Source organism: Notamacropus eugenii, chromosome 2, assembly GCF_028372415.1.
Source record: "Notamacropus eugenii isolate mMacEug1 chromosome 2, mMacEug1.pri_v2, whole genome shotgun sequence".
In the NCBI taxonomy this organism is placed as follows: domain Eukaryota; kingdom Metazoa; phylum Chordata; class Mammalia; order Diprotodontia; family Macropodidae; genus Notamacropus; species Notamacropus eugenii.
The window spans coordinates 364,434,810-364,452,598 of NC_092873.1; the positions used below are offsets into that span (position 1 = coordinate 364,434,810).

The 17,789-nt window shown below is 38.3% G+C and overlaps 1 pseudogene; it reads left to right on the forward strand.

The window, feature by feature from the left end:
- Positions 1-15,753: 15,753 nt before the first annotated feature.
- Positions 15,754-17,579, forward strand: LOC140523076 (eukaryotic translation initiation factor 4B pseudogene; annotated as a pseudogene).
- Positions 17,580-17,789: the final 210 nt, after the last annotated feature.

Below are 17,789 nucleotides of genomic sequence, written 5' to 3' on the forward strand. Positions count from 1 at the left end.
AAAAAGAATAAAGCAACTAATAATGAGAATAATATATTATGATCAGGTAGGATTTATACCAGGAATGCAGGAATGGTTCAATATTAGGAAAACTGTTAACATTATTGAACATATCAACAACAACTAACAGAAACAACAAAATCGTCTTAATAGATGCAGAAAAATATTTTGACAAGATACAGCACTCATTCATATAGAAAACAGTGGAAAGCACAGGAGGAATAAATGAGACTTCACGCAAAATAATAAATATATACCTAAAACCTTCAGTAAGCATTACTTGCAATGGAGTCAAGCTAGACACATTTTCAATAAGGTCCAGGGTGAAACAAAGATATCCATTATCACCATTATTATTCAATATGATGCTGCAAATAATAGCTGTAGCAATGAGAAGAAAAGGAAATTGAAAGAATTAGAAAAAGCAAAGAAGAAAATAAGTTATCACTCTTTGCAGATGATATGATCATTTACTTAGAGAATCTCAGAGATTAAAGTAAGAAAGCACTTGAAATAGCAAATAACTTTGGCAAAATTGGAGGTTACAAAATGAACCCACACATATCTTCTGCATTTCAATATATTACTAACAAATCCCAACAGCAAGAAATAGAAAAAGAAATCCCATTTAAAGTTACGGTAGAAACTCTAAAGTGTTTGTGAGTCTCCCTGCCAAACCAAACACAGAGACTGTATGAACACACTTACAAAACACTTTTCTCAGAAATAATTTCAGATCTAAGTTAGTGGAAAAACATTGTGCTCGTGGGTGGGCTGAGCCAATATAATAAAAATGACAATTCTGCCTAAATTAATTTACTTATTCAGTGCCATACCAATGAAACTATCAGATAATTATTTTGTAGATCTAGAAAAAATATCAAAATTCATCTGGAAGAACAAAAGGTCCAGAATATCAACAGAACTAATGAAAAGAAATGCTAGGGAAGGTGGCATAGCTCTACCAGATCTCAAATTGTATTATAAAGTAACAATTATCCAAACCTCCTTGTACTGGCTACGAAAAGTAGAGTAGACCAGAAGAATAGGTTAGGTACCCAAGACACATTAGTCAATGAATATAGCAATCTACTCCTTGATAAATCCATGGATCCCAGTTTCTGGGAGAAGAGCTCACTGCTCAACAAAAGGTGCTGGGAAAACCAGATAATAGTATGATGGAAACTAGGCATAGACCAATGTCTGATGTCATACACAAGAATAAAGTCCAAATGGGTACATGATATAGATATAAAGACTGGTCCCATAAACAAATTGGTGAAGGAAGGATTAGTGTGTTTATCAGATTTATGGAGAAGGAAAGGATTTTTGACTAAACAAGAGATAGAAAGCATTATGAAGTACAAAATGGATGTTTTAGATTACATTAAATTGAAAAGTTTTTGCACAAAAAACACAAGCCAAAAACTAGAAAGACTTTTTGGAAGTAATGTCTGTGATAAAGACCTCATTTCTAAATTATATAGATAACTGAGTCAAATGTGCAACAATACAAGTCATTTCCCAGTTGATAAGTGGTCAAATCACTACTGATTAGAGAAATGTAAGTCAAAACAATACAACATCACATCTATCAGATTGGCTAACATGACAAAACAGTATGATGATAAATGCTGGAGAAGATGTGGCAGAGTTGGAACACTCATTCATTGTTGGTGGAGCCGTGAGTTTATCCAACCATTCAGGAGAGCAATTTGGAACTATGCTCAATGAGCTACAAAAATGCCCATACCCTTTGACGCAGCAGTACAGCTTCTAGGACTGTATTCACAAGAAATCATAAAAATGAGAAAGTGTCCCACATGTACAAAAATATTTATAGCTGCACTCATTGTGGTTGCCAAGAACTGGACATCAAGGGAATGCCCATCAATTGGGGAATAGCTGAATAAATTGTCGCATATGAATGTAATGGAATACTATTGTGCTGTAAGAAATGATGAACAGGAAGACTTCAGAAGACGATGGAATAGAAAGACGCACATACTCTAGCTCTTAGCCCTGCAGCCCATTCAATTCCTATAAAAAATGACTCTCAACAAATTCTACAACAGCAGAAGGCAAAGTATGAGAAAGTGAAAGAGATTTCCAGGTAAAGGTAAACTGGAAGTCCAAAAGGAAAGATCTATTGCACGGAGCATGAAGTGGAGTGAATCCCAGCTTCAACTGTGCAATATCGGGAGGAACAGGACAAGAATAGGTCTCGGGGGTAGAATCCCCAGCAAAAGAGCAGGTTCTCAGATCCTTCATACCACAAATGGTAAACAAAGCTTCAAACTTCAGTGAGAGGGCTTTTTCAACTGGGCAAGAAGGGAGCAGGGTTCATCCGTAGACTTGGTCCCAGGTGGCAACAGCTACAGCATCCATGTGAGAAGTCCTCCACCTAAAGCCCCTGGGGGAATCAAGCAGATTATCTGAATCTCAGCCCTGAGCACTGTCCTGGGGTGAGGAGGCACAGTGGGATGACGTATGGGGATGGTTGAGGAGAGGGAATTCTACTTCTCACAGATCCTGGGCAGAAAAGTTTTTGGTTGCTCCCAGACCACTATGCAGGTCAAGAGAGGAGTGAACACCTCTCCCATGCTGTACCACCCTGGAGGAACTGAGAACTTTCAGGTCCTCGGAGTATACGGTCCTCTTGACAACGGACTCAAAAGTCAAGGAAATGCCTGGAAAAATGGAAAAAAGTTGGACTATACAAGGTTACTTTCTTGGTGAACAGGTATTTTCTTCCATCCTTTCAGATGAGGAAGAACAATGCGTACAGTCAGAGGAAGTCAAGTCTTCTGCATCCAGTACCTCTAAAATAAATATGACATGGGCTTAAGTCATGGAAGAGTTTGAAAACCCAGTCAATAGCTTGCTAAAGAGACCCCAAAATGCTAAAGAACATAACAGCTTTAAAAATAAGCTAACTCAATTGACAAAAGAGGTCCAAAAAACAAATGAGGAGAAGAATGCTTTAAAAAGCAGAATTAGCCAAATGGAAAAGAAGGATCAAAAGCTCACTGAAGAAAATCGTTCTCTAAAAATGAGAATGGAGCAGATGGAAGCTAAGGACTTCATGAGAAACCAAGAAATTACAAAACAAAAGCAAAATAATGTAAAAATAGAAGACAATGTGAAATATCTCCTTGGAAAAACAACTGACCTAGCAAAAAGATCCAGGAGATACAACTTAAAAATTAAGGGACTACCTGAAAGCTACGATCAAAAAAAGAGCCTAGACATCATGTTCCATGTAATTATCAAGGAAAGCAGCCCTGATAGCTTAGAACCAGAGGGCAAAATAAATATTGAAAGAATCCACAAATCACCTCTTGAAAGAGACCTGAAAAGAAAAACTCCTAGGAGTATTGTAGCAAATTCCAAAGTTCACAGCTCACTGAGAAAATATTGCAAGAAACTAGAAAGAAACAATTCGAGTATTGTGGAAATACAGTCAGGATAACACAGGATCTGGCAACTTCTATATTAAGGGATTGAAGGGCTTGGAATATGATGTTGCAGATTTCAAAGGAACTAGGATTAAAACCAGGAATCACCTACCCATCAAAACTGAGTATAACACTTCAAGGGGAAAGTGGTCATTCAGTGATATAGACGATTTTCAAGCATTCTTGATGAAAAGACTAGAAATGAATAGAAAATTCAACTTTCAAACTCAAGGATCAAGAGAAGCATGACAAGGTGCACAGGAAAGATAAATCATAAAGGAGTTTCTAAAGTTGAACTGTTTACATTCCTACATGGAAAGACAGTATTTGTAACTCTTGAGACTTTTCTCAGAATTTGGGTAGTTGGAGGAATTACACACACAGGGACACACACACACACACACAAAGACAGAGTGCAGGTTGAGTTGAATAAGAAGGGATGATATCTAAAAAATAAAATTAATGGGTAAAAGAGGAGGATCTTGGGAGGATAAAGGGAGAAATGGAAAGGGGCAATTTATCACTCATAAAAGAGTAAGAAAAATCCATTTCAAGAGGAGAAAAGGGAGGAGGTGAGAGGGAATAAGTGAAGCTTACTCTCTTCACATTTGACTTAAGGACGAAATAACATGGTCACTCAGTTTGGTCTGGAAACCTACAGTACAGTCCACGAAAGTAGGCGAGGAGATAAGTGGGATATAGGGGGGGGGGGATGATAGAAGAGAGGGCAAATGGGAGAAGGGAACAATTAGAAGTAAACAATTTTCAGGAGGGACAAGGTCAAATGAGAGAATAGAATAAAGGCGGGGCAGGAGAAAATGCAGGGAAATATAGTTAGTGTTACACAACATGAATATTATGGAAGTCTTTGAAAAACTACACATATATAGCCTATATTGAATTGTTTGCCATCTCAGTGGGGATCGGTGGGAAGGGAGGAAGGGAGAAAAGTTGGAATTCAAAGTTTTAGAAATGATGTGAAGAATTGTATTTTCATACAACTGGGAAATAAAACTGGGTAATGAGGTATAGAAATCTATCTTGCCCTATAAGAAATGAAAGATAGTGGGGATAAGGGAAGGGTGGGTTGTGATAGAAGGGAGGGCATATTGAGGTAAGGGATAACCAGAATGCTAGGCATCATGGGTTGAGGGGGAGGGGAGAGATGGAGAGCGAATTTGGAACTCAAAATTTTGTGGAAATGAATGTTAAAAACTAAAAATAAATAAATAAACATTAAAAAAAGGAATGATGAAGAAGAAAACTTCAGAGATGGCTGGAAAGACTGATATGAACTGATCCTGAAGGAAAAAAGCAGAAACAGGAGAACTTTATACACAGAAAAAACCACATTGTGCAAGGATTTTTTCTGGTAGAGTTAGAACTTCATTGCAATGCAAATACTTAAAAAATTCCCAGTGATCTCTTAAGGCAAAATGCCTTCCACATCCAGAGAAAGAACTATGGAATTCAATTGCAGAATGTAGCAGATCATTTTCTTTTGTATTAAACTTTGGTTTTGTTTTTTTTTATGATTTTTCCATTCATTTTAACTCTTCTATGAAACATGACTAAGTTGAAAATGTATTTAATAGGAATGTATGGATAGAACAAATGTAAAATTGTATGCCATCTCAGGGAGGGAGTGGAGAGGTGGGGGGAAGGGAGCAGAAAAAAATCTACGTTATATGGAAGTGATTGTAGAACAGTGAAAACAAATGAAGTAAAATAAAAACAATAGAAACAGAAATATACTATACTATAACAAAGTTATGCATACATGATGGGTGACTACTGCGAGAATGACTGAAATTTATATGGTAGATGACTGAATCAATGAGTCAGTGAATAACGGATTTATTTAGCAAAAAAATTAAAAAAGAAAACAATTATTTGATTGTTTGATTGTTATGACACTGAATAAATAAACTATTTTGGGTAGAATTGTCATTTTTATTATATTGACTCAGCTTACCCAGGAGCAACTGATGTTTGTCCACTTACTTAGATCTGACTTTATCTGTGCGAAAAGTGTTTTGTAGTTGTATTCATAAAGTCCCTGGGTTTGTTTGGCAGGCAGACTCCCAAATACTTTACAGCTTCTACCCTAGCTTTAAATGGGATTTCTCTTTCTATCTCTTGCTGTTGGGCTTTGTTAGTAATACATAGAAATGCAGTGGAGAGGATGTGGGAGAGTTGGAACACTATTTCATTGTTGGTGGAGCTGCGAGCGCATCCAACCATTCTGGAGAGCAATTTGGAACTATGTCCAAAGGGCTACAAAAATGTGCATACCCTTTGACCCAGCAATATCGCTACTAGGACTATATCCCCAAGAGATCATAAAAATGGGAAAGGGTCCCATATGTACAAAAATATTTATAGCAGCACTCTATGTAGTTGCCAAAAACTGGAAGTCAAAGGGATGCCCATCAATTGGGGAATGGCTGAATAAATTATGGTATATGAATGTAATGGAATACTATTGTGCCATAAGAAATGATGAACAAGAAGACTTCAGAGAGGCCTGGAAGGACTTATATGACCTGATGCTGAGTGAAAGGAGCAGAACCAGGAGAACTTTATGCACAGCAACGACCACAGTGTGTGAGAGTTTTTTCTGGTAGACTTAGATTTTTGTAATAACACAAGAACTTCTTACAAAAAAAAAAAATCCCAATGGTGGTTCTCAAGGCAAAATGCCTTCCACACTCAGAGAGAGAAATATGGAAGTCACTCACAAAATGTAGCAGATCATGTTTGTGTATGTGTATGTATTTGTGTATCATGATCTGATTTGTTATGCTATTTCTTTCATTTATCTTAGTCTGACTACATAGCATGACTATAGTGAAAATATACTCAATAGAAAAGTATATGTAGAATCTATACAGAATTGTATGCAGTCGTGGGGAGGGAAGGGGGGAGTGGGGGGTAGGTGGGGGGGATAAAATCACAATTGTATGGAAGTGATTGTTAAACATTAAAAAAAAAAGAAATGCAGAAAATTTGTGTAGGTTCATTTTGTAACCCGCAACTTTGCCAAAATTGTTTATTATTTCAAGTAGTTTTTTGCTTGAATCTCTGGGATTCTTTAAGTATGTCATCATATCATCTACAGAGAGTGATAACTTGATTTCTCTTTTGCCTCTTCCAATTCCTTCAATTTCCATTTCTTCTCTTATTGCTACAGCTAATATTTCTAGCACCACATATTGAGTAATAGTGGTGACAATGAACAGCTTTGTTTCACCCCTGATCTTATTGGAAATGCATCTAACTTATCTCCATTCCATATAATGCTTGCTGAAGGTTTTAGGTAGATAATGGTTATTATTTTTGTGGAAAGTTCCATTTATTCCTATGCTCTCCAGTGTTTTCTATATGAATGAGTGTTGTATTTTTTTCAAAAACTTTTTCTGTATCTAACTATGTATATCCCTTTAACATTTCACAATAAATATACAATTCTTAAACTTAACATGTATCACCTTCCCTTGTAGGGATGTAAAAGAAATCTTTTTCCCCATGTTTACCTTTTTATTCTTCTCTTGAGACCTGAGTTTGAAAATGAAATATTCTATTGAGTTCTGGTCTTTTCATCAGGAAGGTAGGGAAAACCCTTATTTTACTGATTGATCATCTCCTTGCCTGAAATACTATGCTCAGCTTTGTTGGGTAATTAATCCTTGGTTTCAGTCCAAGCTCCTTTGTCTTACAGAATATCATACTCCAATTCCTTTGATCGTTTAATGTAGAAGCTGCAATGTCCTGTGTGATACTGACTGTAGCTATTCGATATTTGAATTGTTTCTTTCTGATTGCCTGCAGTACTTTCTCCTTCACTTAATAGTTCTGGAATTGGACAACAATATTCCTTGGCATTTTTAATTTGGTGCTCCTTTCAGGAGGTGAACAGTGGATTTTTTCCATGACTCTTTTGCCCTCTGGGTGTAGGACTTCTGGGCAATTTTCCTTGATGATTTCTTGGATGATATTGTCCAGGCTCTTTTTTTTTTTTTTAACACATCTTTCTCGTAAACCAAAAATACTTATATTTTCTCTCCTGGATCTCTTCCAAGTTAGTTGTTTTTCCATTTAGATGTTTTACATTTTCTTCTATCTTTTCATTCTTTAGATTTTGTTTGAGTGCTTCCTGATGTATCATATATCCATTAGCTTCTGGTTGCCTGATTCTATTTTTTATCAGTTAACTTTTACATCTCCTTTTCCATCTGTCCATTTGTTCCTTTTGCAAAGTTATTTTCACCAGTTTGGTTTTGTGCTTCCTTTTCCATTTCTCCAATTGTCCTGTTAAATTCTTCAGTGATTTCTTTTTTCATATTTTTAAAGTCATATGTCAGTTTTTCTTCAGTTTCTCTAATTTGGGTTTTAAACTGCTTCCTGAGGTCTTCCAAGAAGGTTCTTTGTGCTTCAGACCCATTCATATTCCCTTCTGAATTTTCACATGAGAGTACAGTCTCACTCCTGACATCTGCTTAGTGTTTTGGTCCTTGTCCCATAGAAAGATTCTATGGTTTTTTTTTTCTTTTCTGTTTTGCCTCTAACTCATGATTATCACCCTTTACCTCACTTTTAAAGCAAATCTCTGGGTCTGTGGCACAGGAAGTTCTGTACTACAGTTCTTGTGCCTAAAACTTGAGACTTTGTGTATTGTGGCCTTTGGTTCTTTCAGCTAGCAACTAAAATGCTGCAGCTTACCTGGTGTTGAGCTGACTGGTTTTGGAAAGTAAGGGCCAGGTGAGGTCTTTTCGAGTTTTCCCCCAGTTACCCTGTAGCTAGCTTATTAATTGTGGGAGAGGGTTGGTCTGGATGCCAGAGATCTCCTCTGCTGAGCTAGAGCATAAACAAGCTCAGCGTTTGGTGATCTTGGCTGCGCTTGTGTCTTTCCGATTCCCCTGGGGTGCTGAGGCATGCCTGAGGTTCTGGTATTGGCAGTTGCTGACTTCACCCCCCCTCAGACTCAGGATTTTCTCCTGGTTTGTTGAGGTGGGGTTGTCTGGGATAACTCTGACCCTGCACTGGTCTCCTTTGGCCACAGCAAGAGAAACCCTCCTTAGTGGTCTTTCTAGCCTCAAGGACGAAGAGTCACTTTACCCCTTCTGCTGCTCCCACTGTTCCAGGGATTTTCCTGGGGAGATATTCTCTATGCTCCTCAAGGTCAACAAGGGGAGGGAGATAGCAATTACACATCACTCCACCATCGTGGCTCCTGGAATTGGATAATCACTTTCAAATATTCTTGATGAAGGGAATAGAACCGAATGAAAATTTTGGTATTGAAACAGAAGACTCAGAAGCATGGAAAGTTAAACGTGAGTTAAACTTTTAAGGGAATAAATAAGGTTAAACAGTTTGCATTCCTGTAAAAGAAACTGATGCATGTGATCCCTCCAAACTCTTTCATAATTAAATCTATTAGAGATAGTCTACTTAGAACACATGGGTGTGATTGCATTATATTGGAGAGGTCTCAAAGGAAGAATGGAACAGTGAGAAGGAGGAATGTACTGGCAGAAAGGGGGAAAGGAGAAGAATGAAGAAAACTATCTCATTTCAATGAGTCATTTAAAAAGACTTTATATAGTGAAAATAAGAATGAAGTGGAATGGATAACACTTGAGCCTCCTCATCTTAACTGATTCCAGACAGGAAGAATATAGCCACAATTAGGTACAGGAATTCATTTTACCCAATGGGGAAGTAGAAGGGAAAGGGGTTGAGAGAAAGCAGCTGAGATAAGTAGAAGGGTAGATTATAGGATGTAGTCATCAGAAGCAAAACAGACCCTTCCCGGAGGAGACAGATTAAAAAAGATAAGGATAAGTATAAGGAATTAGGAAGGAGGGAAATCCACCCTGATTGTAAGTATGACTGCATATGGAATGAGTTCACCTGTAAAATGGAAGAGCAAAGAAGTGGATTACCAACTGGAATTCAACTATGTGTTTTTAAGAAACACACTTGATACAGAAAAATACAAATAAGCAGGAAAGAAATTGTGGGGGTGAGTAGAGATTTTGAAAAGTTAGATATGACACAGATCTCTGGAAAAAATGGGCTGGGAAAAGCATGTATACCAATTTCTCATTTGCAGATGATACTTTAAAATCGACCATTTATTTAGATATAAAAACTTCACAAAAATGAAGAAAAGAAGAAATATTAAAAGTATATATTTCTCACCATAATGTAATAAAAATTGCATTCAGTGCAAGCCCTATTAACCAAAGATTAAAAATCAACTGCAAACTAAATAGTAATTTTTAGGAATGAGTAGACCAGTGAACAAATCATGCAAGGAATACATAATTTCATTTAAGACAATAAAAAAGGAAGAAAATACCAAAATTTGTGGGAGATAGTCGAAGCAGTACTTATGGAAAATGTATAACTCAAAAACGATATATATTAACAGAAGAGAGAAAGAGCAGACTAATCAATTGAGAGCACAACAAAAATAACAACATTTATAAAGTTAGAACTTGAAATTAAATGACAAAATTGAATTCCAGTAATTCAAATAATTACGATAGTTAAAAAAGTATTAAAATGCAAATAAAATTAGGAGTCATTTTATTTTAAAATATAGCAAAATAAGGAAAACAAAATTAACAGTTTCAAAATGAAAATAAAATTTCACAATTAATAAAGGAGAAGTAAATGCAATTATTAGCAGATACATTATTTTGCCCAACTATATACCAAGAAAACTGAAAACATATGTGAAATGGATGAATATTTAAATAATAATTTAAATGCCTTTCCAGTGATATCAAGAGCGAAGCAAGAATGTCTAATATCATCGTTATTATTCAATATTCTGCCATAAATTCTAGCTACAGCAATAATACAGGAAAATAATTGAAGTCATTTACGCAAGCAATTTGAAAACCAAACTATCAATTTTTCAGGTAATATCAGGATTTACCAAGAGAATACTAAAAAATCAATGAAAAACACTAGTCAACACAATTAATAAAGTTAGAAAATGTGCAGGATATAAAATAAAGGCACATAAATCATCAGGAAATCCATGTATTATCAACAAAATCTCGAGGCCAGAGACAGAAAGAGACAATATAAAATACATAAAAGTCTACCTGCCAAGACACAGGCATCAACAGTTTGAACACAAATAAAAAACACATTTTATATAAAGAAAGGTAGATCTGAAAATTGGAAAAATGTTCATTGTTCATTGGTAGATCAAGCCAATATCAACAAATATGACAATATTATCTTGATTAATTTACTTATTTTGTGTCATGCCGATCAAGATACCAAAAAGGTTACTTTAAAATAAGAAAACTTATTTGAAGGAACAAAAGGTAAAAACTATCAAGGGAATTGAGAGAAAGAAGGAGGAAGATGAGGAGAAGGAGAAGGAGAAGGAGAAGGAGAAGAAGAAGAAGAAGAAGAAGAAGAAGAAGAAGAAGAAGAAGAAGAAGAAGAAGAAGAAGAAGAAGAAGAAGAAGAGAAAGGAGGAGGAGGAGGAGGAGGGGAAGGGGAAGGGGAAAAGGAAGGAGAAGGAGGGGTAGGAAGAGAAGAAGAAGAAGACTATGACAAAGAAGACAATGATGAAGAAGATTACAAGGAAGAAGAGGAGGAGGAGGAGGAGGAGGAGGAGGAGGAGGAGGAGGTTGTCTGTAACAGATCCAAAACTATAGGAAAAATGGAAATCATCAAAACAAATGAACACAATAGTTTAGTGTTTGATAAACCCCAAGATCCCTTGTACTGGGGTAAGGATAAACTATTTCTATCAAGGTGAGAAAGCTATAAAGTTGACTGGCAAAAATTAGGCATATACCAACATCACACAGTGTATACCATGATAAGATCAAAATGGGTACACGATTTTGACATAAAAGGTGATATCATAAGCAAAATTGTACAGCATGGAAGAAATTATCATTCGAATCCATGTATAGGAGAAATCATGATCAAACAAAAGAGAGAGAGAATTGTGAGAGGTAAATGGATTTTTGATTACTTACAATTTAAATAAAACCAACTTTTGTACTAACCAAAACAATGCAGCTAAAATGAGAGGAAATGCAGAAAACTGAGAAAAGTTGCAGCACGTTTCACAGATAATGATCTCAGTTCTCAAATATATAAATGACTGAGCATATTTTTTAAATGTCATTCCACAATTAATAGTCAAAGGATAAGAATGGGTAGTTTTCAGAAGAAAAAAATGAAAGCTAACAACAATCACATAAAAATTATCTAAATCACTACTAATTAGAAAAACACAAATTAAAATGTCTCTGAGGTACCACTTCATACCAAGCAGATTGACTAAGATGACAGAAAATGAAAAAATACTGGAGGACATACAGGGTTATAGGTACACTAGATCATTGTTGACAGAGACATGAGCTAGTCCAACGATTCTAGAAAATAGTTTTAAACTACTCCCCAAAGGCTATAAAACTGTACATACTCCTCCATCTAGCAATATCATTGCTATGTCTGTACACCAAAGAGATCAAGGAAAAAGGAAAAGGACCTATAGATACAAAAGTATAGCAGCTCTGTTTCTGTTTGCAAAGAAATGGAAATTTAAGGGATGCCCATAAATTTGGGAATGGCTGAACAAGTTGTGCCACATGATTGTCATGGAGTTATATTATGTTAAAAGAAATTATAGGGGAGATGGGTTTAGGAAGTAAAAAAGCACACAACATAGCAAGACCTATATGAATTGATATAAATAGAAATGAGAAGAACTGGGCAATTATTGTTCATGGTAATGACAATATTATGATGATGAGCAACTAGGAAAGACTTAACTACTCTGATTCATACAGAGATTTAAGACAGTTCCAAAGGACTCCTAATGAAAAATTCTCTCACCTCTAGATAGAGATCTGATGAAATTTTAGTGCAAATCAAAATATAATTTTCTCACTTTTTGTCTGTATATGGTTAATATGAAAATGTTTTGCTTGATTTCAAACATATAAAATTGATATCAGGGGTGGAGCCAAGAAAGGGGAAAAGAAGTAGGAACTTGCCTGAGCTCTACTCAAAATCTCTGTGAACAACTTTCAAAAATGCCATAAAACAATTTTTGGAGTAATAGAATCCGCAGAAGTTCAGAATGAAATAATTTTCTAGCCAAAGACAACTTTAAAGGTCAGCAGAAAAGTTCTGTTACACCTGGGTAAGAGTGGATCACAGTTCAGTGCAGAATGCACCAGCACAAATCCATACACAGCAAATGAAAAGCAGGCTTTGGAAGTGACTGAATTAGTAGTTGTTTCCAGAGCTGTTAGCCCACATGTTAAGGGGATTAAACAACTTGTCAGAAGGAGATTACAGGGAACTCTTTAATAACACTGGGGACAGAATTCTATTGCTTTGCCCATGCTTGGATCTATATCACAATTCCAGGTGACAGTCCCAGCATGAAGAAGAGCACTAACACAATAGTACCTGGGTCTATAGTGGAATGGGAATCCTCAACACACTTCCAAAACAGAAGAGAGTGCTTGAGGTTGCTCAAAGACAAGAACATAGGTCAGTAGAGTAATAAATACATCTCTACCTCGATTTTACCATCTTGGAAGAACTGAGAGCTTACAGGTCCCAATAAGTATCATTGAAAATAGCTGCACAGAACCCCTGAACTTTGGAACAGTGAGCCCCGCACTCTAGAAACAGAGTCCTACTTTAAAAAATGAGCAAGCAACAGCAACAACCACAAGATTCTGACCACAGAAAGTTATTATGGTGAAAAAGAAGATCAAAACATTGTCAATGCAATACTCAAAGCAGCTGCTATGGATATGCATGTATGTATCCAGAGTAAATTCACAAAATATAGACTTTCTTCCTCAAAGACAAAACAAAAATATTTATTCAGACACCAGAAAGCCAATTCCACTATGGTAACAACAAAGTTTGTGCATATTACCAATAAAAGGAACATAGCCATCCCCAAGTTTTCCCTCTGTCAGGCCTACTCACAAACAAGCTGTCTTAGGCAAAATCATTCCCTCTCTCTCTTACTCTAGATCATCTGTTCTGCTTCCATTTCTCTCTCTCCTCATTCAACCTCACTCTCTTTTCCTTCACCTGTTCAGCAATCTCCTCGCACCATCACCTCCATGTAACTCAAACTGTGAGGGGGACCAAAGCTCAAAAGAGGTCACATGGGTCACTAAGGGGCAGGGAAGAAATTCAAATTCCCTTACCATTACAAACACACATCAGAAGAAGATAACAAAGCTCCTACATCCAAAACCTTCAAGAAAAATAAGAATTGGCCTCAGATGATGGAAGAATTACAAAAGGATTTTGAGGAGGGGTCAAGATGGTGGAGTAACAGCAAGAACTTTCTAGAGTTCTTCCCTCAATCCTAGCCACATACCTGAAAAATGACTATAAATAAATTTTGGAACTGCAAAACCCAAAGAATGATGTAGTAAAGCAGATTTCCAAACCAAGACTACGCAAAACACCCTGGAAATTTGAGAGGAGGTGGCTATTGCATAACGCTGGGAAGAGAGTGAAAGAGAACTTGAGCCACACTGGCATAGACAGGACCTTAGCAGGTCTGGTGGGACTAAAACTCTGGCACAAGTGGTGACTTCCAGACTTCATAACTCTAAAATCCTGAGGACAAACTGGAAGGTCAGTGGAAAAACCCTGTCAGACTGTGTGAGAGAATAGGGAGGTTCAGTCCCAGTCACAGGATGAGGAAGGGGGAGAGGAGCCCACAACAGCCACAGCAGCAGTGGAGGCAGCTGCAGCAACATTCTCTGGAGCTGTAAGCCCATAGATTTTGGGAGGATCAAGCAGTTGATAGTACACTCCAGAGCTCCACTGGAAGTAGATATCTACTCTGACAATGAAATTGAAAGTCAAGTAAATGAGCAAAAACCAGAAAAAGGATCAGACTATAGAATCTTACTTGGGGTCACAAGGAAGACCAAAGCATGAAAACAGAAAACAACAAAGTCACGGTTCCTACCACCAAAGCTTCCAAGAATACTATAAATTGGGAACTTCTGGGAGCCAAAATAGCAGAGTGATCAGTAAATGCTCTCTTCCCCTCCCATTGTTGACCTTCAAAGAACCCTAAAAATGTTTCCCCAGAAAAATCTTGGATCAGTGGGATCAGTGGAAGGGGCAAACAGTCTCAAAGGATGTGAGACTAAGAAAATCACTAAGGAGGATCCATCTTGCTGTGGTGGAAGGGGAGCAGTGCAGGACCAGAGTGGTCCAAGAGAGCCCCACCTCAGCAAACTGGGAGGAGATCCTGAGCCTAGGCGGGGTGGAGCCCCGTAACACCAACACAAGGATCCCAGGTATACCTCAGCACTCCAGGGGAAATGGGAAGACACTAGGGTAGCCAGATCACCAACCACTGAGCTTGCATATGCTCTAGCTCAGCAGAGGACACTTCCTGTGATTAGACCACCCCTCCCCCACACTTAATGAACTAGCTCCAGGGCAAATCCAGGAAACACAAAAAGACTTCACTTGGCCTCTCCTTTCTCATACCAGCCAGCTCAGCACCAGGTAAGCTGCAGAACTTTAGCTTTTAGCTGAAAGAATCAGAGGGGACAACACACAAAGTCTCATCGTCATGAGTAAGAAGCAAAGCAGGAGAGAAAAGATCATAGAACCTTTCTATGGGGACAAGGACCAAAACAGGATTACCAAAGAGGTCAGCATTGAGACTGTACTCCCATCTGAAACTTCAGAAGGGACTATGAATTGATCACAAGCACAAAGAGAACTCTTTGAAGAGCTGAAGAAGGAACTTAAAACCCAAATTAGAGAAATAGAAGAAAAGCTGGCCAATGATTTGAAAAGTATGAAAAAAAAGAATTCACTGAAGAAAACAGCTCATTGAAAAGGAAAATTGTAAAAATGGAAAAGGAAGCACAAAACCCAACTGGGAAAACTGGACAAATGGAAAAGGAAGTGCAAAAAGTAATTGCAGAAAATAATTACTTAAAAAGGAATAATTTCACAGGTGAAAAAGGAGATGTGAAAGTTAACTGAAGAAAACAATCTGGTGAAAATTAGGATTGGGCAAGTAGAAGCTAATGACTCCAGACACATCAAAATCAGTCAAACAAAATATAAAGAGGAAAAGACAGAAGAATATGTAAAATATCTACATATTTTGGAAAAACAACTGACCCGAAAAATAGAACCAGGAGAGAAAAATCTAAGAATTATGGAACTACCAGAAAGCCACGATGAAAAAAAATAGCCTGGCCTTTGTGTTATCTCTCCCTCTCCCAACATGGTGGCTTCAACCAAAAAGAAGAGGAAGAGGAAGACCTTCACCTTGACAGACTTCCTTGCTGAGGATGGTGGCACCTGTAGGGGAGGAAGCACTTTTGTATCCAAACCAGTCAGCTGGGCTGATGAAACTGATGACCTGGAAGAAGATGTTTCCACCACTTGGCATAGTAATGATGACGACATGTACAGGGCGGTTCCAATTGACTGTTCCATCCTGCCCTCTGCTCCATGGGCTGCCCAGGAACCCAATACTGAGCAGAGTCGTCTTCCCAAGTAACCTCCCTACACTGCTTTTCTAGGGAACCTGCCCTGAAATGTAACAGAGGATTCCATCAAGGAGTTCTTTAGACAATTGAATATCAGTGCAGTACTTTTGCCAGGGGAACCCAGCAATCCAGAAAGGTTGAAAGGTTTTAGTTATGCTTAGTTTCAGGACTTGGACTCACTGCTCAGCGCTTTGAGCCTAAATGAAGAGTCTATAGGCAACAGAAGAATATGAGTGGATGTTGCTGATCCAGCACAGGATGAAGGCAGAGACGATCATTCCTTTGGCCGTGATCAGGATCGAAATCGTGATTCTGACAAGAGCAAAGCAGCATGGAGGGCTCCCCCTGCCACAAACAGCTTTGATGACTACCCTCCTGGAAGGGGTGATGATAGCTTTGGAGACAAGCGTTGTGATCATTATGATTCAGACCAGTACCATGATGGTCCCCGCGGGACATGGACCAATATGGAGGCTGGGATCGATATGATGACAGGAGCAGCTGAGACTATGATAGAAACTTTGATTCTAGGATAGGCAGTGGCAGAAGAGCATTTGGTAGTGGGCACCATCGGGATGATGATTACAGAGGAGGAGGAGATCTCTATGAAGACAGATATGACAGACGAGATGATCGGTCATGGAACTCAAGAGATGATTACAGCCGGGATGATTTTAGGTGTGAAGAGAGAGGTACCCCCCCAGAGACTCAAACTGAATCTGAAGCCACAGAGTGCCCCCAAGGACGAAGATTCATCAGCTAGGACCTCGCAGTCTAGCCGAACTGCCTCCATCTTTGGGGGAACAAAGCCAGTGGGTATAGCTGCTAGAGAATGAGAAGTAGAGGAATGACTACAAAAGGAGCAAGAGAAACTACAACGACAGCTGGAGGAGCCTAAACTAAAAAGACGGCCCGGGAGAGACACCCAAGTTGGCGAAGTGAGGAAACACAGGAACGGTCAAGGACAGGACATGAATCTTCACAGACTGGGAATACAGCATCATCTGGCAGAAACACTCGAAGGAAGGAGAGTGAGAAATCCATAGAAAATGAAACATTCAACAAGGAAGAGGATTCTCAGTCTCCAACTTCCAAGCCTTCTAAATCAGATCAGCTTCCCCTAAAGGTGATGCCTGCACCCCCACCAAAGGAAAACACCTAGGTGAAAAGAAGCTCCAACCTTCCCACCCGATCTCAGAGCTCAGATTCTTCAGAGCAGCAGTCTCCCACCAGTGGCAGAGGAAAGGGAACATCCCAGCAGTCTGAGGAAGGGCCTGCTAATATTTCAAGGAAAGCAGATGAGAATAAGGTAGATGGGGTGAGTGTGCTGAAAGGCCAAAGTGGGAACTCAAACGGTGGTCCAGTGGATAGAGGAAGTAAAGACCATTGGCAGGAGTCTGATAGGAAAGATGGCAGAAAGGATCAAGATTTTAGACCTGCATCTGAGTCAAAGAAACTCGAAGAAAATCCGGCCTCCAAATTCAGTTCTCCGAGCAAGTATGCAACTCTCTCTGTTGAAGGTGAAGATGAAAACGAGGGCAAAGACTATACCGTATAAACCTCCATGTCTTGTGCTTTCTCCCTGTCTCTCGCCAACTTGCAACATTTGAGAGCAAATCAAACCTCTATCCAGACAAGACAATATAAAACTCACCATCTCCTGGAGACCTTTCTTAACTTTTTTTTAAGGAAAAAAAAAGGAAAATAATGAAATTCTTTTGCATGCTGCTGCAGTCTTTAAAGTATTCAACTAACAAGAGAATTTCCA